The 21,140-nt window shown below is 36.9% G+C and overlaps 1 protein-coding gene across 4 annotated transcripts in view; it reads left to right on the top strand.

Moving 5' to 3' along the window:
* The window catches only part of PJA2 (praja ring finger ubiquitin ligase 2), a 362,495-nt gene that overhangs the window by 274,517 nt on the left and 66,838 nt on the right, over positions 1-21,140 (top strand). Inside the window, exons 1-2 of one of the 4 annotated variants that reach the window (XM_067031429.1) lie at positions 9,352-9,420; positions 15,842-15,903. The exons of 1 other annotated variant lie outside the window; for it this stretch is intronic. The gene's annotated coding sequence lies outside the window, so the exon portion shown is untranslated. Of the gene's footprint in view, positions 1-9,242; positions 9,421-15,841; positions 15,904-21,140 lie in introns of those variants that run through there. 2 more of the 4 variants (XM_059063152.2, XM_067031428.1) reach the window with 2 other exon arrangements.

Raw genomic sequence — 21,140 nt, 5'->3', positions numbered from 1 at the left:
GGTCCTGGATCATCTTCACTATCTTTATTATGAATTCTTTTTTGGGAAGTTTGCCTATCTCCACTTCATATATTTGTTTTCCTGGGGTTTTGTCTTGTTCCTTTATCTGGTACACAGCCCTCTGCCTTTTCATCTTGCCTATCTTTCTCTGAATGTGGCTTTTGTTCCACAGGCTGCAGGACTGTAGTTCTTCTTGCTTCTGCTGTCTGCCCTCTCCAGGTGTAAGATTTAGAATAAATTGTGTCACAGGCTGTAATTGGTATATTATTTGTAATCTCTTTTTCAACTACCTATTTCATTTTTCTTTTGCCCTCTGGGTGGTCAGAGTTCTTTTTAACTATTTGGTGAGGAGTCTCAAAACAAACTTGGAACACATGGTTGTAGATGACTCAGGCTTTTCCAGGATGGGTGATTTAATTACAGTATAAAGGAGTACCTCTCCCCCATCCCCTTTCTCTCTCACCAGTAGGTGGTCCTTATGTCTACAGCAAATATCAATAGACTTCTCTTGAGTTACTCCATAACATTTTAGGCTTTATCTGTTACATCATCTAGTTTTGCTTAATTAATACAAGATTTCTTATAACAAAATATTGTAAATACATGGCACTGACCTAGCAGTTGGTCAGCAAATGGTAAAGTATCTGATAGTAGATGCTAGAAAAATGCAGATCCATGTTATGCAGTCTCAAAGCATTTGGTTAAAAAAGGGCTATCACTGTGGTAATTTGGGAGGCAGATAAGGTGCCTGCAGAGTCTAAAAATTTTGAAAACAGAATGTTAGAGGTGTGTGCTGTTGCCAGGGACAGTTTATCAAAGTATAAGATGAAAGAGATGAGCTCAGGCAAGAAAATGTTGTGTGCAAATAGAAATAGAGAAATTCCTGAAGTTTGGAGCTGCAAATTACTGGAAAAGTGGAGTTCCACTCTAAGCTGTGAGATAAAAGACTGAGAAAGGTTTTGATCAACACAGGCCAATTAAGACTAATATTTAGTCTTTCCCATCCAAGCCTGATGGCCTCAAGGTAATCACCATTAAATGGAAATAGAGAGGCATGGAGAAAGAAAGCAAAGAATTAAACAAGACTTGGGAATAAAATCTGGGAGAGAAGTCTTGATGTGGCTAATATCACCTAATACTGCATGGAAGAAAAAAATGTCAAAAGTTTAACATTTGAAAGGAATTTTATTGATAAAGAACCATGATTCTAAATGATGGTTCATGACTAAAAATATGTTCAAACTTTAAAACAATCATCTGGTGTACTTCTGGTTGCAACCACAATTGATAATCATCCATAAGACTAACCTTCCCACTGAAGGTAATTATAAAAATGGGGAAAATATATATAACAATGTTTGAAGGCATTGAAGAGTTACCAATACAGGTAGGAGTTAAGAACCTATGATTCTTGAGAGAAGTGAAACATATGGGAAGCTTCACATTCATCCTGGATTTTTCCTTGAGAGCATTTAACATATTGTGGTGCCAAGTACTAGATTTCAAGCCAAAAGTGACATTCTTAGTACACAAGGAGACAAGAAGTCAGAAGACAGAGGGCTGTGCATAAATGATATTATTACCAATGGTTTACACAATCCAGAATCAGCATTCCAGGAAAATAAGATGGGTGTTTTCAGTTACAAAAAAAAAAAGGTGTGAAGAATGGAAATGCATTTTGTTAAAGGGGAAAAGGGTAGTTTTGTCCTAGAGCTGGTTGTTTCTGAATGGAAAAGAAAATAGGGGACGGATTAATATGGATACAGAAAGTTATGGAAGCTTTGTGGAAGAGGAACACTGAGGGAGTTTTGTGCTTGGTCAGGATTGGCTAAGATAAGATTGAATCTAATTAAGAAAATTGATTTAAAGGTAAAGTGGTACTAAACCTGAATTTGGTTTTCTCTCTAAGAGGACAAAGTTTTCTTAAAATATTGAACTGCTTTTGATAAAATATTGAACTGCTTTTGATAATAGGTTGTGTGAGTTTCTTTGTATTTAAGTGATTTAATACAACCTATGAGATCTTTCATTGTCACTTTGGTTGAGTGAATGGATAATGTTTCACATTGACGTATGATCCTATTTGACCGGGTGTTTTAAAACTTGTTGATATTTTTGACAAAATTCCTAAACATCAAATTTTAAATAAAGTTCATTTGACTTCTAGCTAATTTTGAGGTTTTCCAAAGGGTCCCTGAAACATCTCAAAATATTTGTTCTTTTTCTATCTCAGAGAGAAATATTAATGTAATGAAGCTTATTTGGTATGTTGAATTACAAGGGAAACATTATTGAATGAGTGGTGATAAAACATCTTTGGTTGTATCATGTGGGTAAATGTTATTAACATAGATATTCTAGAAATTATATGGAACTCCTAAAATTCTGGTATGTCCTGGTAAAATGTTATCAGTCATATTTCTAGTAATTATCTTAAATTGCTATATGTCATAGCAGTAGCCAAGTTTCTTTTCGATTGCATTGTAATCAGTTCTTTAACCTTGACTTTTTAAGTCTTTTGTCATCTATTGTTGTACTCCGATGCTTTTGCAAAAGTGCTTTATCTTCAAGAAGATTCATAGAAATGACTTTTTGACAAGTACAGGTTTCTGATAACGTTTAGATCATACCACTGAACTGGGTAAGGAATTAAAGAATTCTAATGGAAAACCTGATGATATTAAAAAAACTATTAACAGAAGATTAAGATCAAGGATAAAGGACTGAACAAACTTATGAGTATGGTTATAATTTCTCTTTCTGTCTGAAATATCACTGTTTTTTAACCTGTGTTTTCCAGATATAAGGAAAGCTTTAAATTATACCTCAATAAATAGAGTTGAAACATTTATCTTTCCTCTCTACCTGATCCCTCCAGAATTTGGAAACTCTTAAGTTCCCATAAGCTTTCTCAGGCATAAGGAAGGCCAATTTCTGAAAGGTGCCAGAATCTCAAGGTATTTGGCAACCTCCAGAAGAGAAGAATTCACCCAAATCCATCACCCAAATGTATAGATATCACAAGTGGAATCTATGACACACTCCTGGTGTGACTTTCCTGGCCTTGAGAGTTTTTGTTTTTTTAAAGTTCAATCTGAGATTATTTATGAAAAGTTCCAGCACAGCCAGTTTGAAAAAGCCTATGTCATCAATTAGCCTGACTTATTTTACAAAACAGATTAGTCTTAATTTGGCTATATTGGGTAGAAATGAGGGTAGTTTTAGGGAGAAAAAGATTATGTTTTAGTGAATATTAAATTCTAGTTTTGTTAATTGAGGTCTGTATTTACTGGCTAAGACTCACTTTCTAGATAGCTCCTTGTAAAGTTTAGTTATTAAAAGGACACTCTAAGTTTGTTTCTGAAGCTTATCACGGTGATCTAACTTTGGCTGAAGGTCGAATTCACCATGACCTGAAACCAGGAGATTATGCATACTGGAAGAGATTTCACATAAAGGACTCTCTACAGCCATCTTGGAAGAAACCATCTTAGGCCTCTCCTGGATGAACTGCAACTCCTGTTTATGACACTTGACTACAACTAAGACCAGCACTACCAGGGATGAGAAGAAGATGACATCTGAAGTATACAGCTAACCCAGGATACCGGACTAGGTCTGTATACTGATTACTTTGATAATTGCTCATGCTTTTGCTTATAAACCAAATGTATTTCTTCTTTGTGCTCAATCTTATGAAAGTTTCAAAAACTAATCAAATTGCTGGGTTTATGGCCAATTACCTATGTCCATTACTCCGTGTTTGCCTTGGTGGATTTCTCCTCTCCAGGGCTCTAACTACATGGCTCTTAGAAATTTTTATTTTAAAGGAAAGAACTCTAGCACCACTCAAGCTAATGTTACCACCAATATAACTGAGACCCTCTTACCCAGCCAATTAATAATGCCTATTCTGAACTTGGCCATAAATACTCATTTTCATTAGATATTGAGTATTGGGTGGCTCCTGACAGGACCTAATGGATTTCTGGAACAAGTTTATGACCTTGGCTTTCCCCAGGGTGCTTAGGAAGGTATATAATTGGTGAAACAGCCCCTGCCAATCTGCCTTAATGCAGGCACATGGGGCTTGATCAGTTTTCTAATAGTACGATCATTTGATCTCAATATTGTTCCTTCACGTGGAATAGAAGATATCATTATTCATATAAAGGCTTTAACAAAATTCACTCAGCAAGCTTTGAATGATAGTAATCAAACCATTAGCTGCTCAATTTGGAAGTCTCCATGATGAAAAAAGCAATCTTACAGAATTGCATAGCCCTCAATATTTTAGCTACTTCCCAAGAGGGAACTTGTGCTGTAATATGTACTGAATACTGCATCTTTATACCTGACAAGTCTTCAAATGTAACCAGTCTTATGACCCATATGAAGTGTCACATTTCTGCTCTGAACAATCCTCTTCCCAGTTTAGGGGAAACATTAGGAAAATGGTTTGATTCAGGAAGATCTTGGCTTAAATCTTTGCTAATGATGTTGTTGATACTACTGGCAATTTTAGTTACGGTTTGTGGAACTTACAAGGTAAGAGTTTCTTGCCTTTCACGCTATGTGTCACTTGCTCATACTAAGATAATGATGTCTAAATGACTTGAAACTATAGATTACACCAACAGTTCTCTATAAAATAACGGACATATACAATGCACCTGTGAGAAAAATTGGTTTAAGTCTTACTGGACAACCTAAAATTGACTGTCAGTCCTTGCCAAACATTCTGCTATTATAATCCCCCCAAAATCAGAGAACCAGGCTATTAAGACTTGGCATCGGGACTTCCCTGGTGGCTCAGTAGTTAAGAATCCGCCTGTCAGTGCAGGGGACATGGGTTCAAGCCCTGGTCCGGGAAGATCCCACATGCCGCAGAGCAACTAAGCCCGTGCACCACAACTACTGAGCCTGTGCTCTAGAGCCCGCACGCCGCAACTACTGAAGCCTGCACACCTAGAGCCCGTGCTCCACAGCAAGAGAAGCCACCACAATGAGAAGCTCATGCACTGCAACCAAGAGTAGCCCCTGCTCTCCACAACTAGAGAAAGCCTGTGCACAGCAACCAAGACCCAATGCAGCCAAAAATTAATAAATTTATTTTAAAAAAAAAGACTTGGCATCAAGGGACATGATGACGCAGTGCAGGCAAGCAACCACCCCAGAAAATATTTGCTCACCTACTGCTTTCTATCAAAAGTCTAATGATCAAAAGGGAGAAATTGTGAAATAAAATTCATATTTTATGACAAGAAACATTTAACCATAAAAAAAGTTTTTTTCTTTTCCCTTTGGCTTCCTCTCTCCCCTCTACTGTGCATTATATATTGACCAAACCTCCCCCATCAGCATAAATATCTGCTCAACCATAAAGAGCAACATTTTCCTGGCATCAACAAGACAACTCCTTAAAAGATAACATTGCCTCTTGATCTTGTAAGGGACCATGATGATGCTTAGACATGGATTATGTAAACCTTCAATAATACATCATTTAATGCACAGCCCTGTCTCAAAAAGCTTATATAACTGTGCCTTGAATTCTAATGGGCGGATTATTCTCAGAGCTTTCTGAGTTGCTGTTCCCTGGGTTATAATCCTCAATTTGTCTTGAATAAAATTTTCCATTTCTTTCTTATATTGACTGATTAATTTTTCATCAGCAGTGGTGTGTGGCCATTGATGATTCCGTTTGGTTAGCTTCATGGTCATCTAATGATTAGATAGAGATTTCCTTAGATGCCTTGAATCAGTATGTCTCCCAGGGTTTGTTGAGGGTATGTGTGTGTGTGTGTGTGTGTGTTTTGGGCAGGGCTTCAACACCAAGCCAGGCAGTTGACAGTTTTCCCTTAGCCTTCACTTCTTGCTTATGCAAAGCCTCAAGGTCAGCCTTAGGTGGATGTTTAGGGCCTTCTCAGGTCTTTCCTGAGCTTATGCACTACTTAGCAGAGCCCTGGGCATGTGTGTGAGTTTCTGGCTTCTCATGAATATGTTGGAGCTTACAAAGTTCCTACAGACAAATCTCCAGCTTTTCCTTTTAAGCTTTCTGGTTAACCTATTGTCTGCCCCAACCTGTTTCCACTGCCTAAGGTGTGGCAAAGTTAATCAATTCCCTTTCATTGTGTTTTTTGTTTGTTTGTGGGTTTTTTGTTGTTTGTTTTGTTTTGTTTTTTACAAACACTTCTGGGGAAAAGCCTTTTCCCCAGAAAACCACTGGTTTGGCTCTGAATCAAATCAAATCAATATAGACTTGCAAGTGAGATCTTCTGGGGAACCACCAGATAGGTTAAATGATGACTCTTCTCTTGGAATTAGGCTTTGGAGGAGTTCCAGCCTCATTCTGCCTTGTCTGGTATCTGCCAGGCTGCTCCTTTTCACCATGATTGTCAACTATTGTTTTTCAGTGCTATAGTGGAGTTGGAGATGATGGGATTAGATTAGAACAAGCCAAAACATTACAAACCTTGCTCTTCTTACTGAGATTCAGCTGTTTTCTTGAATAAATGCTTCCTGGGTTGCTGCAAGCCCTTGCTTGATTTCCACAGTTCTGAAAAAGTTGACTGACAATTTTTCCAGTTTTCTCATTGCTTTTATGGAGAAAAGAATTTTCAGAGGTGCTTACATCTCCATTTTTGCTGATGTCACTCTAAGGATATATTTTGAATTCAGGTCCTCTCACTCGTTTACCAATCCTCCTTCTGTTACATCTGTGGTTCTCCAACTTTGTGTGCATCAGGATCACCTCAAAGGCTTGCTAAGATACGGGTTGCTTGGCTTCACACCTAGAGTTTCCAATTCAGGTCTGAGGTTGGACCTACCTGAGAATTTGCATTTTAAAAAAGTTCCCAGGTAATGCTGATGCTGTTGGTATGGGGATCACTCTTTAAGAACTACTGCATTACATCCTGTGGTACCTTCAACTCATTGCCTTAGGGAGTGTTTCCCACCTCTGAAATCAATAATAATACATATGTCATTAATACATATCTCTCTCTATATATGTAATAATATAATACATAAGCCAATATAAATATGTATTTAGTACTTACTACATGCTAGGCATGATATGTTTCACATTTATTAGGTTATTTAGTCTATAGTACAACCGGTCATGAGTAGGCTTTAATACGTTCCACATATTTAAACTGGAAATTGAGGCCAGAGATCTAAGAGTCCAGAGGCACTCAGCAATCAATGCAGGAGCTAGTATGAGAGTATAGTCTTTTGATTCTGGAATACATGCTATAAGCCTCCACAAGGGTGTTTCTCCAAGAGTAACATAGATCACTTCTGATGCCTTGGATAACTTTAGTTGTTACATGCATGCAGGATTAAAAACAATGACTACATAAGTGAGAGAGTGATTCCTATTTTGGTTCTATTTTTCTATCCTTTGATTACATCATGATAAAAATGCCATTTGCCTACCTGCTTTTTAAATGTTTCTAGTGCTTAGTAATGCTCCCTTTTTACAGGGAGTAGTCTTTAGGCTGAGAGACCTTAGTAGAAAAAATACTCTCTATCGCCAGAATTTAGAAACATTGTTTTATGTTCACTTTTCTTTCAGTTACTTTCAGCTTAGGAGAGGTGACACAGGTTTTCCATTAATAGTAATTTATAAAAGTTTTACTCTTAAAGAAATTGAAGGAAAGACACATTTATTTAAAGAAAATAACAAATACTACTGCGAGTGATATACACAGATATGGTATGAAAGAGATTGAAATTTGGGGAAACCCTGCCCCAACCAACTGGTTAGTGTACCCAATTGAATCAGTATGCAACAACCTAAAAGGAGATCAAAGAAATGTGATTAAAGTATCAATTCTCTTTCAAAGAAGGAGAGACTTCGATGGAGAAAGAGCCACAACTTCTAGAGCAACATGTGTAAAGCAGAGAAATATCAAGTGGGAAATGGTTTCTGGGTAAGAAAGGTACTACAGGAGTGGGCTGAGAGTTAGTTTGGCTTCACAAAATGTCAAGCAAATTCTCATAGTCCAAGTTTTATAGAAAATCTTGGATAATTTGTTTTCATCAACAGCAAAAAAAATGAGTCTTGGTTCACTGGCAGGAGATTTCGCAGTTGCCAGGGACAGCACAAGAAATGGGGTTCTTAACTCTTGGCGGAGGGGATGCGATAAATATATCTTGGGCATTGGGCATGTGTGCGGAGGGGGTGAAGAGGTGAAGAGAGTTGGGGGTAAGGTGGGAGGAGAGTGGTACTGCAATCAGAGAAGCAGACACGTTCAGGATGAAAAAAGAGGACGTACGCAGGACGAAGAAACAATTTAGCATCAGTGACATGACTGACTAAACTGTTATCCTTGTTTAAATTAAGCATTTAATTTAAATTAAATTAAGGTGTCCAGGGACTACAGCTGTTGTTATTTATTTTGGTTGCATGTGATGTTACTTCCTGGCTTGACAACCCATCAGCCCCAAGGTGCAACTGGAAGGCTCTGGTCAGGCCATGGCTATTCAGAGGAAACGCAGGCATCCCCTATAACCCGCCCCCACTCCCAAAAGAATGAGAAAAGAAGGGGCAGGCGACTGGGGAACTGCGGAGTGGGAGGGGAGAAGGCACTAACTATATAGTGCGCAGGCAAGGTGGGCAGAGAGGAAGACCTGCCCTTCCTCCGTCTGCTATTTTCTCTTGGCCCACCCATATCTGAACTGCAAAGGTTTGAACTTTATGCCAGGAGACCCTAATCTTGTTAGTTAGGTTTCCAGTCAAATTAGGATTGATTTTAACGCCTCCATCTTGGTTGTTGCTGTTGGAATTTCTCAAAGTCTAGCTGCGCCAGTTCTTCCTTTAGCTCTCCGCTCCCCTTCCCTTTCCCTGAGACCCCGCCCTTTTCTCCCAGCCCAAACCACAAAAGGCCTGCTGTTCCAGCCCTAGCGTGGTGCCCCGCCCCTGCCCCCCAACGTCGCAGTGCAGCAGGGAAAGGAGGCGGCGCCAGGCAGGGGTGGGTTTCGTCCTTCCGCTCTACGGCCAATCGGTGAACTTGCCCCTGGGCGAGAAAGGGGGACCAGGGTGTAAAGACAGTCCAAGTGTATTTCCCTTTTTCTGCCACGTCCCAACCATTGACGTGAGCCCACTCCTCAGGTTCCGATTGGGTATGTGGATTTTTCCCGCAGAGGTCCTTTAAGCTTATTGGTCGACTCTGTTTGGGGGCGGGGCTTTCGTTCCCTCCTCCTTCTCCTCTACCGCGGCGCAAGGGGCGGGACGCGCCGCGGCCGCTTCTGCTTCCGCCGCCGGCGCTGGCGCCGCCGCCGCCGCCGCCGCAGCAGCCGCCGCCGCCAGCCCCTGCGCGTTCGGCGGGGGAGGAGTCGGAGGCGGAGAAGAAGGCGGTGGTGGCGGGTGGAGGATCGAGCGCTGTTCTCGCTCCGGAGCCGCTGCACAGTTCGGTGAGGGTTTTTTTTTTTTTTTTTAAATCTGGCTTGTTCTCATGTTGGGAAGGTGAGGGACAAGGCGAGGAAATTGTTGCCTTCACCTCCTCCGTTTCTTAATTTCTGTCCTCGAGAAGGAGTGGGGCCTGTCCCTGGCCCGCCGCGCCGGCCATGGTGGGTGGGGTTGATGGCTGGGAGAGGCCTTCTTCGCCTTCTGGGCCCTGTCCAGCCCGAACCTACGGCCACGCTCTTATCGGTGGCCGCAGCGTCCGCTGCCTCCGGCGATGGCATAGATTGGTATCGGGATCTCCACCGGCCGCTCTTTCTTGCTGCCTCTTCTGCTGTCCTTGGTGCCTTGGCCAAGGACCCTGCTGCCTTTCTCCCTACAGTCGCGACTGTGTTAGAGGAGTGTGTCCCCTACTAACACCTCTCACCCACCCTCTCTGCCCATTTCCAGTCACCCTGTGTAGAGCTGATCCATCTTACGCCACAGGCCTGCATCAGCACCCCTTCCCCGAAAAACCTTCCGTTGCCGTCGCTCTACTGACTGTATTTTCATTTTTCCCGATTGCCACCGAGGCTGTGTTACGCAGACACCCTGTACAGACCGTAACAATCGTTCTCCCGATATTAGCACCATTCCATCAATGCTTCTCCCAGTTAGCTCTGTCAGGTCAGAGCACGCCTCTGGCGTATGCACCTTCAATTTCGGCCTCCCTGAGATTACTGCTTGTTAATCAATTTGCGCACGTTCAAAATGGTGAGTTTAAAGCCGCTCAGACCAAGTTGAAGAAGAGGGGAGGAGGTAGTCTTTTTTACTGAGAGGAAGAATCTATTTAGGAGACTTAACCTCTCCAGGCTTTTTTTTTTTTTTTCTTCTTTTTCTTTTTTAACATACGCATAGGCACTGCTTTGAGTCTGCTGGTTCGGGGAAGTTTATGATTTTTTTAAAGGCTTAATATGTTGTTATTTTTATCATAACTGGTAAGTTAAATTTCTTTACATTGGCAGCCACCTCTGGTGAAAACTATAGATCATTTGCAGAGTATGTAAATAAACATGAAGATAAACGTTTTAAAGATTTTTATAAACGTTTAAACTATTTTTCCCATGTCCTCTGGAATTTATCATTTTATATGAAATAACTAACTTTAAAAAATTAATTAGGCATACGAACTAGATGTAAAATTCAGCAATACAGAAAATGAACTATTAAGTAAAATGTGAACGTTTCCTTTCATTCCCCAGTCTCATTCCAGTGTCTAGAGTTAACAGTATTGTACTTCTTTCTCATGTACACTTTAAAACACATATGCATACATGTAAAGTTGGGGGAGTTTGGTGGGGTATACCAAACACATTGGTATATCATTTTCTTTTTTCACTGAGTTACGTATCTTGGCCATCTTTAGTTGTTAAACCTAAGTCTCCCTGATAACTTTTTAAAAGCTAAATGATATTTCAATAGCTTCAATGGGCTGTAATTTACTTAACCATTCCCTTACTGAAAGACATTTGAATTAGTTTCTTTTTTCTATCACAAATAATGCTTTATTTGAAGCCAACTTTTACATTTATTTGTTTTTAATTACAAACTTTAAATCTTAAATTTTAGAACTTCAGACAGTATGGAAGGTTGTAAGGTAAAAAGTATACCTTCCACTTCCTCTTCTAGTTCTGCCTTCATCCTAAGAGTCAGCTGTTCAGGAAACTTCCTCTTTATGTGATTATTTCTGGAGCATGGATTCCTAGAAATGGAATTGCTGGGTTAAAAAGAGAATGCATATTTAAAATTTTGATCACCATTTCTCCCTCCTTATTACTCTTTTTGAAGTTATTCTTGACTCTTATGCATTTCTTCTCCAAATGAACTTTAGACTCAACTTGTAAATTAAATTAAAAAATCCTCAGGTATTTTGAATGAGGTTATATTGAAATTTTAGATTAATATGGGGCAAACTGACCTTAGTGATACTGAGTCTCTCCCCTCAGAAATATGTGTATGTATGGTATGTCTCTACATTTTATTCACACCTTGCTTAGGGAAAGTTTTATAGTTTTATTCCCATATGTATGACATTCCTTCTTAGTATTCCTAGCTATTTTATGATTTGATAGCTCTGGTGGATGGAAACTTTCTAGTAACATTTTTTCTCTTTTTTTCCCCCTCCAGTTACACAAAAGCTTTTGAATTTTTTTCTGCTTATCATGTATCTAATCACTTTATTGAGTTGATTATCTGAAAATACAGTTTTGTGGCTTTCTTTTAAATTTTATAATCTGTGTGTTTTCCTCATTGTTTTGGCTATTATACATTTTATATAATGTTAAATAATAGCAGTGATAATTCAACTTGGTGTTGTTTCAGACTTTAAGGGATTGTTTCTGATGTTTTAGCCATCAATTATGATGTTTGCTGAAGCTTTCTGATAAATGGAGAGTATAATAGGTTAAAATGTGTTCTTGTATTCTTAGCTTTCCAAGATGATTTTATTGTTGTTTTTCATTTCTGATGACATTTTTAAAAACCATAAATGGGTATTGAATTTTATTGATGTTTTTGACATCTTTTGAGTGGTTGTATAGGGGCATCACCAGTATTCCCTGGTTAATATTTTCCCAAGAGAGCTCTTTTTTAAAGAATCAACTTTATTGAGGATAATTTACGTACAATAAAATGTACAGCTCGGTGTGTTTTGACATATGTATACACCCATGTCTCCACTACCACAATCAAGAGTAGAATATTTTCATTACCACAATAAAGATACAGAATATTTCTGTCATCCCCCAAAGTTCCCTTCTGCCCTTTTGCAGTAAGTCACATTTTCACCCTCAGCTCTAGAAACAGTTTGTCCTCTTTTTCTCACTGTAAATGGGTTTCATTTGTTCTAGAATTTTATATAAACAGAATTATGTAATATATATTCTTTTGCATCCATGTCTTTTTCTTTCACTATGATGTTTTTGAGGATAATCCATATGTTTGTATGTTTAGCTGGTTCACCACTTTTATTGCTGAGTAGTAGTTTATGGTATTGATTTACCACAATTATTGACCATTTCACCTATATATGGATATTTGGATTGTCTCCAGTTTGGGGTTGTTATTAGTAAAGCTGCTATGAACATTCATTCATGAGTTATTTTGTGAACATATGTTTTCATTTCTCTTGGGTAAATACTTAGAAATGGATTTGTTGGGTTGTATTGTAAACAAATGTTTAATTATAAGAACCTGCCAAACTGTTTCCCATTTTACAGTTCCAGTTGCTCTACATTCTCATCAACACTTGGTTGTTTTAGTCTTTTTAATTTTAGCCCTTCTAGTGAATATGTGGTAGTATGACACTGTATTGTAAATTTGTATTTATCTGATGATTAATGATATTGAGAATTTGTTCATGTGTTACGGTCATTTGTATGTCTTCCTTTGCGAAGTACGTGTTCAAATATTTTGCCCATTTTTCAACATTGAGTTGTTCGTCTTATTGAGTTGGAGGAATTCTTTATACATTTTTCTATACAAGTCCTTTGACCTACACAGATGCATATACAGAGAGTGCAGTCTGAAGCTTACCTTTTCATTTTCCTAACTGTTTAAAATAGAGGGGCTTTTAATTTTGACTAAATTCACTTTGTCAGGTTTTCCTTTTATGATTTGTGTTTCTGTGTTCTGTTTGCTCAGTGCAAAGTTACGCATATCTCCTCTTATGTTTTCTTCTACAAATGTTATAGTTTTTATTGCAAAGTGTATCATCTATTTTGAGTTAATTTTTGTATATGGTGTGAAATAAGGGTCAAGTTTATTTTCCCAATTCTAGCACCATTTTTGGGGAACACTTTCCTTTCCAACATTGAATTAACTTAGTCAAAAATCAGTTGACCATGTATGTGAGTCTGTTTCTGGACTGTCCCCTTGATCTTTGTATCTATCATTTTGCCAATGCCACATTGTCATGATTATTGTTGCTTTATAGTAAGTTTTAAAATCAGGTAATGTAAGTTCTTTAGCTTTATTTTTTTTCCAAAATCATTCTGGCTATTCTAGTTCTTTTGCTTTTCCAAAAAATTTTTTTAAAATGACTTGTTGGTTTTTACAAAGAGCACTGAGGGGATGTTAATTTAGATTATTTTGAATGCATGGATCCATTTGGGAAGAATTGACATCTTAATATTGAGTCTTTCAATCAATGAACACAGGATATCTCCATCTATTTTGTTTTAATCAAAGATCTTCGGGCTTCCCTGGTGGCGCAGTGGTTGAGAGTCCGCCTGCCGATGCAGGAGACACGGGTTCGTGCCCCGGTCCGGGAGGATCCCACATGTCGCGGAGCAGCTGGGCCCGTGGGCCATGGCCGCTGGGCCTGCGCGTCGGGAGCCTGTGCTCCGCAGCGGGAGAGGCCACAGTAGCGAGAGGCCCGCATACCGCAAAAAAAAAAAAAAAAAAAAAAAAAAAAAAGATCTTCATTTTCCATCATTAGCATTTTATAGTTTCAACATATAGATGTTCATATTTTGTCAGATTCATATTCAAGTATTTCATCACTTCTTATAGTATTATAAATATAATTTTCCTAAGTTTCCGTGTCCAGTTGTTCACTGACAGTATTTAGAAATACAGTTTTGTATACTGACTTTGAACCTGGCAACCTTGCTAAACTCACCTATTCTAGTAACTTTTTTTTTTTTTGTAGATTCTTTTGGATTTTCTCATGTAGATGGTTGTATCATTTGTGGATATAGAACAGTTTTGTTTCTTTTGTTTTCAGTTTGTGTGTAACCATCTCCCCTACCGCCCTTTTTTCCCCCTTATTGTGCTGGTTAGGCCCTCCAGTATGATGTTGAGCAGGAGTGGTGAGAGTAGATATCCTTGTCTTGTTCCTGATCTTAAGAGAAAAGCTTTCAGTCTTTCATTATTAAGTATACTAGGGCCTTTTATCAGGTTTTATAATATACTACATATTATTATATTAAGTATAATAATCGTTTTATCAAGTTAATGATGTCCCCATTCTGTTTCTAGACTGCTGAGAGTTTTTTAACCATGATTGGACATTGTGCTCAAATGTTTTAACTATACTTGTTGAGATGATCTTATGGTTTATCTTCTTTGGTGTGTTAATAAGATGGATTACATTGATTTATTTTCAGATGTTGAGTCAACCTTGCATTCTCTAGATATGCTTCACTTGGTTGTGATGTATTATCATTTTCATAAATTGGTGGATTAGATTTGCTAATAAATTGTTGAGTATTTTTTGGTATCTGTGTACATGAAGAATACCTTTTTTGTGTAATATTTTTGTATCAGAATAATGCTGGCCTCATAGGTTTAAAGTGTTTATTCCTCTTATATTTTCCAAAAAATCTTGAATAGGATTAGTATTATTTCATAAATGTTTGTCAGAGTTTGCAAGCTAACTCATTTGGGCCTAGTTTTCTTTGTTGAAAGGCTTTAAAGGGTAAAGTTAATTACTTTAATAGGTATAGGATAGTTAGGGTTATTTAATTTTTTCTTAAAAACTTGCAGTCTTTGACTATGTGAGTCACCTACTGTATGAGCTTTAGTAGTTTGTATCTTTCAATGAATTTGTCTCTTTCATCTATTAATTGCCATGAAGTTGTTTCTTTATTGTCCTTTTAATGTCTACAGTATCTATAGTGGTGTCTTTTCTTTCATTCCTGATATTGGCAATTTGTCCCCTCTTTTGTCTTTAGTAGTTTGTTTCCACATTTATCAATTTTGTTAATTTTTCCAAAGATCCAGCTTTTTGTTTTAGTACTCAAAAAACAAATGTTTTCAATTTCATTGATTTCTGCTCTTTACTATTTCTTCTTGTGTGCTTTGGATTTAAATCCACTGTTACAATTTTTTAAGGTATAAGCTTAGGCTATTGATTTGAGACCTTTCTTCTTTTCCTTCTAAGCACCACATTAGATGGTCCCACAATTCTTTTTTTAATTAATTAATTATTTATTTATTATTTTTGGCTGTGTTGGGTCTTTGTTGCTGCACGGGGGCCTTTTCTAGTTGTGGCGAGCGGGGACTACTCTTCTTTGTGGTGCGCAGGCTTCTTGTTGTGGCTTCTCTTGTGGAGCACGGGCTCTAGGTGCGTGGGCTTCAGTAGTTGTGGCTTGCAGGCTCTAAAGCTCAGGCTCAGTAGTTGTGGTGCATGGGCTTAGTTGCTCTGTGGCATGTGGGATCTTCCGGGACCAGGGCTTGAACCTGTGTCCCCTGCATTGGCAGGATTGTTAACCACTGTGCCACCAGGGAAGCCCTGGTCCCATAGATTTTTATGTTGATATTTTCTGAGTTCTTATGTGACTTTCACATTGACCCATGGGTTGTTTAGAAGTATATTGTTTAATTTCCAATTATTTGTTGATTTTGCTTATCTCTGTCTATAATTGATTTCTATGCTTAATTTTGTTTTAGATGGAAAGCATACTTTGTATAATTTTGTTTGAATTCTTTGAAGTTTTATTACTCAGAATATGGTAAGTCTTGGTAAATGTTCCATGTGCAATTCAAAATAATGTATATTGTGCTGCTTTGGGGTGGAATATTCTATAAATTCTACATTCCATATTAAAAGCTAAATTATATATTTATATGAAATATTCTGTAATTGTCAGTTGACTGGTGGTGCTTGTTACGTTTTCTGTTTCCTAACTGAGGTTTTGTCTACTTGTTTTGTTGGTCACTGAGAAGAATTGAAGTCTCCAAGTATAATTGTGGATTTGTCTATTTCTCCTCTTTGTTCTAACTATTTTTGCTTCATGAATTTTGAACCTCTGTTGTCAGATGCATATATGTTTAGGATTGTTAAGTCTTCTTGGTGAATTGACCCCTTTATCATTATATAGTATCCTTCTTTGTCTCTGGTAATATTTCTTCTTCTGCAGTCTACTTTATCTGATATTAATACTGCCACTCCATCTTTCTTTTGATTCATGTTTGCATGATTAAACAAAAACCTTTAAAAGCATTTATTTTTTTTTAAAAAAGCACTTTAAAGGCACACATAATATGAAAGTAAAAAGATTGGATAAATATTGTTTGCAAACACTCACCAAAAGAAGGCTGATGTGCCTATATTAATATTGTACAAAATAGACATAAAGGAAAAAGTATAAGAGAGAACAGGAAAGTATCATAATAAGTAGGTCAGTTCATCAAGATGACATAATAATCCTAAGTGTATGTTTACCTAATAACATAGCTTCTGAATATAGAAGTTAATATAATTAGCAGTAAAGATAGGTATGCATTCATAGCTGGAGATTTTACATATACATTTGATGTAACTGATAGAACAGTTATATAAAAATAGCAGTATGGAAATAGAAAATTTGAATGACATGATTAATCAACTTGATATAATTGACATTCATAGAACATTTTATCGAAAGACTGAAGACTATACCTTTTTTTTCAAGTGCACTTGGGACATTTGCCAAAATATTCTGGTCCTTGAAGTATGATCAAATTTCACAGAATTGAAATTATACAGTACATGTTTTCTGATCACTGTGTAATTAATTACAACTCAGTAACAGAAAATAGCTAGCAAGGCTCCAAATGTTTGAAAATTAATCAAGACATTTCTAAATAGCCCATGAATCAAAATGAAGTCACATGGAAATTAGAAAATATTTTGATCTGAAAAACAGCAGAAGTATTACATCAGAGCTTGTTGAGTGTAACTGAAGCAGTGCTTTGAGAGGACTTTATTGCTCTATACAGGCATGCTTCGTTTTTATTGTGCTTTGTTTCATTGCACTTTGCAGTTACTCTTTCTCTACAAACTGAGGTTTGTAGCAACCCTGCAATGAGCAAGTTTATCGATGCCATTTGTCCAACAGCATTTTCTCACTGATAGTTAGCACTTTTTTGGCAGTAAAATACTTTTTAATTAAGTTGTGTCTGTTGGGATTTTTTAAACCACAATGCTATTGCGCACTTAATAGACTACAGTATAGCAAAAATGTAACTTTTATACACACTGTGAAACCCCCCAAAAATGTACTTCCTTTGTTGCACTGATCACTTTATTTTGGTGGTTTGAAACTGAACCCACAATATCTCTGAAGTATGCCTGTATGCATATATTAGTAAGGAAGAAAAGTTCAAAATCAGTGGTGTAAGCTCACAACTGAAGGGAGCAACAAATCAAACCCAAAGAAAGCAGAAAGAAGGAAGTAGTAAATATAAAAGTAGAAATCAATGAAACAGAAAAATTTACAGTTTGTTGAGAAGACTTTTAAAAACTAATAAACCTGTAGTGACTGATCAAGAAAAAATTGGGGGACAACAGAAAATACCAATACTAAGAATGAAAAAGTGAAGCATCACTACAAATTGTATAGATATTGTTAAGGAAAATTATGAAAAATTTATATTAGTACATTTGATAACTTGAATGAAAGGTCATAATCTTTGAAAAACAAATTGAATTTATTAAAAATTTTTCCACCAAGAAAACCCCAGGCCCAGATGGCTTCACTGGTAAACCTCTCAAACATTTAAGTAAGATATAATGCTAATTTTACACATACTTTTTCGAGAACTGAAAAAGAATACATTTCCCTGAACATTTTATGATTTTTGCATAATCTTGGTAGGAAAAACCTAACAAGAACATGAGAAAGAAGAGATAATTACAGGCCAATATTTCTCAAGAACATAGATACAGAGATAATCCAGTGATACGTAAAAAAGATATCACAGATTGGTTCCAGGAATACAAGGTTGGTTTGTTGTTTTACAATTAATCAATGTAGTCCATCTCTTTTAACAGTGTAGAAGACTCATATGATCATCTCTGTAGATAGAGAAATCATTTGACAAAAGTCACCATCTGTTGTGTTAAAAATCCTCATCAACTTAGGAATAGAAGAAAACATTTTCTGGATTATCAACAACAACAAAAAAACTCCTACAGCTAATATTATACTCAATGAAAAACCTTGTTTCATGTCCCATATCTTTTTTTCTATTTAACATGCTGGAATTCTAACCAGTGCCCTCAGGATAAAAAAAGTTAATTTTAAAAAATGGAAAAAAATTTTAAAAGTGTTTACCAGCAAAGTTTTAGAATAAGTGAATTTAGCAAGTTGACTGGATACAAGGGCAACCTGCAAAAATTAATTGTAAGTTGTGTGCTAGCAACCAAAAAGTATGAAATAAAATTAGGAAAGTACATTTAGAATAGCATCAAAATATGTAAGATCCCTAAGGATAAATATAATAAAAACTTGGGCAAAACTTCTACACTGAAAAATATAAAACAGTGCTGAGACATTTTAAAATATTTAAATAAGTGGAGAAACATTCAATCTTTATATGGTAGGAACTCAATATTGTTAAAATGTCAATTTCCCCCAGGTTGAGCTATAGGTTCAATAAAATTTCAATTAAAATCCCAGAATTTAAAAACTTTAATCAAATGGATTCCAAAATTTATATCAAAATGAAAATGTCTCAAGACTTGCTATAAAGTTACAGTAATTAAGACAGTGTTATATTAGAACCAGGTAGACAAAAAGACCAATGGAAGAATATGAGTGTCTAGAAATAGACCTTCACATATGTTGTTTCTTGGTTTATGATAAAAGCTCCACTGAAGTTAAGAAAACATTTACTTTTAGTAGTGTTAGATAAATTGGATATTGGATATTTGGGAAAAAATGAACCTTGATTTTTACCTGATACTATATTCAAAAGCTCATTTGAGTTGGATCATAGAACTAAATGTAAAAGCTAAAATTATCAAGGTTCTAGAAGAAAATCTAGATGTATATCTTCATCACCTAGGCAAAAATTTCTTAAATAGAACATAAAATTGATAAATTAGACTACAATCAGTTACAAATTTCTGTTCATGAAGACATCATTAAAGAGGCAAGCCACAGACTGCAAGAATATACTCACATTAAGTAAATCTGGTGAAAGACTTGTATCCAGAAAAATATAAGTAACTCTTAAAAATCAAAAAGAAAAGGCAAACAACACGCTTTTTAAAATATGCAAAAAAGCAGGCAGATCTTCACAAAAGAAGTTATCCAAAAGGCCAAGGTGCATAGGTAAAGGTGCTGTACATCAGCGGTCCCCAGCGTTTTTGGCACCAGGGACTGGTTTTGTGGAAGACAGTTTTTCCATGGACCGGTGATGGGGGATGGTTCAGGCGGTAATGCGAGCAATGGGAAGAGATGGGGAGTGGCAGATGAAGCTTGCCTCTCCCGCTGCTCATCTCCTTCTGTGCGGCCTGGTTCCTAACAGGCTGCGGACTGGTAGTGGTCCACGGCCCGGGGTTTGGGGACCCCTCCTCTACATTACTCATCAGGGAAATGTCACAATGAGGCACCATCACACCCCTGCCAGAATGGCTGAAATTAGAGACTGACAATATCAAGTGTTGCCAAGGATGTGAAACAGTATCAAGTGTTGCCAAGGATATGAAACAACTGATACTCTTATATATTGCTGGTGGGAATGTCATGTTGTTTCAGCTACTTTGCAAAACTGTCAGTATGTGTTATAGCTAAACATAGCTCTGTACTGTGATCCAGTAATTTCAGGTCAGATGTACCCAAGAAAGGTAAACAAAACAAAACAAAACATGTACAAGGATGTTCATAACATGAATGAACCCCAGAAACATTGTGTCAAGCAAAAGTAGACACACAAAAGAGTTCATGATGTATGATTCCACTTTTATGAAGTTTAAAATAGGAAAAACTAAACTGGGGTAATAGAGGTCAGGAGAGTGGTTGCCTTTGGGTTGTGAGGAGTCAGTGTCTTGGAAGGAGAGAGATAGAACCCTCTGAAGTGATGGTATATGATTTACATCTTGACGTAGGTGGTAGTTATTCAGATATATACGTATGTAAAAATTCATTGAATTGTAATGTATACTTGAGTTTTATACTTTATTATATGTAAACAATTCTTCAACAAATGATTGCAGAGTGAAGGAAAATAATTTAAAAGTTTTTATCATGAAAATTTCCAAACAAATTTCAGTAGAGTACAGGGAACCGCCATGTACATATGATCTTGCTTCAGCATTTTGCCATGCTTGTTTCTGTATCTCCCCAACCCCCATTCACATATGTTCCTTTTTTTATTTTTTTGGTGGTGCTCACATCTAAATGTCTATCACAGATACATTAATTTATTCTGAGCATAATTTGTGTTTTTTAACATCAGATGAAATTTGCTACCTTTTTGTATGCATAACATTTTATTTTTTATTTTCCTTATTTCCTGTACCCTTGTTTTTTCTTTTTCTGGCTCACTGACATGAAAATAAATCTGTGCAGCTTTGTTTTTTTAATTGAAGTATAGTTGATTTACAATGTTGTGTTAGTTCTCTGCAGCTTTTTTATTCTGAGCTGATTGACTTGCACATCTCAAAAGAGGGTAGGTTGAGCAGCATCCTCATTTGTGACACATTTGAATCAGAGATCTTCCTATCTAAATGAGAGGTAAATTTGAGGAATGTTCGTCATCTTGTTTTTAAATGAATTGATACTATATTTTTTCATCTTACTTTTCTTTTGTTAATCTTTTTCCTCCTTAGCCAATTACTCTTCCAGTAAAACACAGAAAATATTGTTCTTGTGTGTTGGGTATTGGGTGTATGCTCATTCAAGTCTTTCTTCAAAGATTGCTGTTGATAGTCTTAAAAAAAGCCAGTATTTTGTTAACACTTTTTTTTTTTTAACAGAAT

Source organism: Kogia breviceps, chromosome 4 (assembly GCF_026419965.1).
Source record: "Kogia breviceps isolate mKogBre1 chromosome 4, mKogBre1 haplotype 1, whole genome shotgun sequence".
Classification (NCBI taxonomy): Eukaryota; Metazoa; Chordata; class Mammalia; order Artiodactyla; family Physeteridae; genus Kogia; species Kogia breviceps.
Note: the sequence above shows the minus strand (reverse complement) of the source record. Positions and strands in the feature narration are given on the sequence as shown.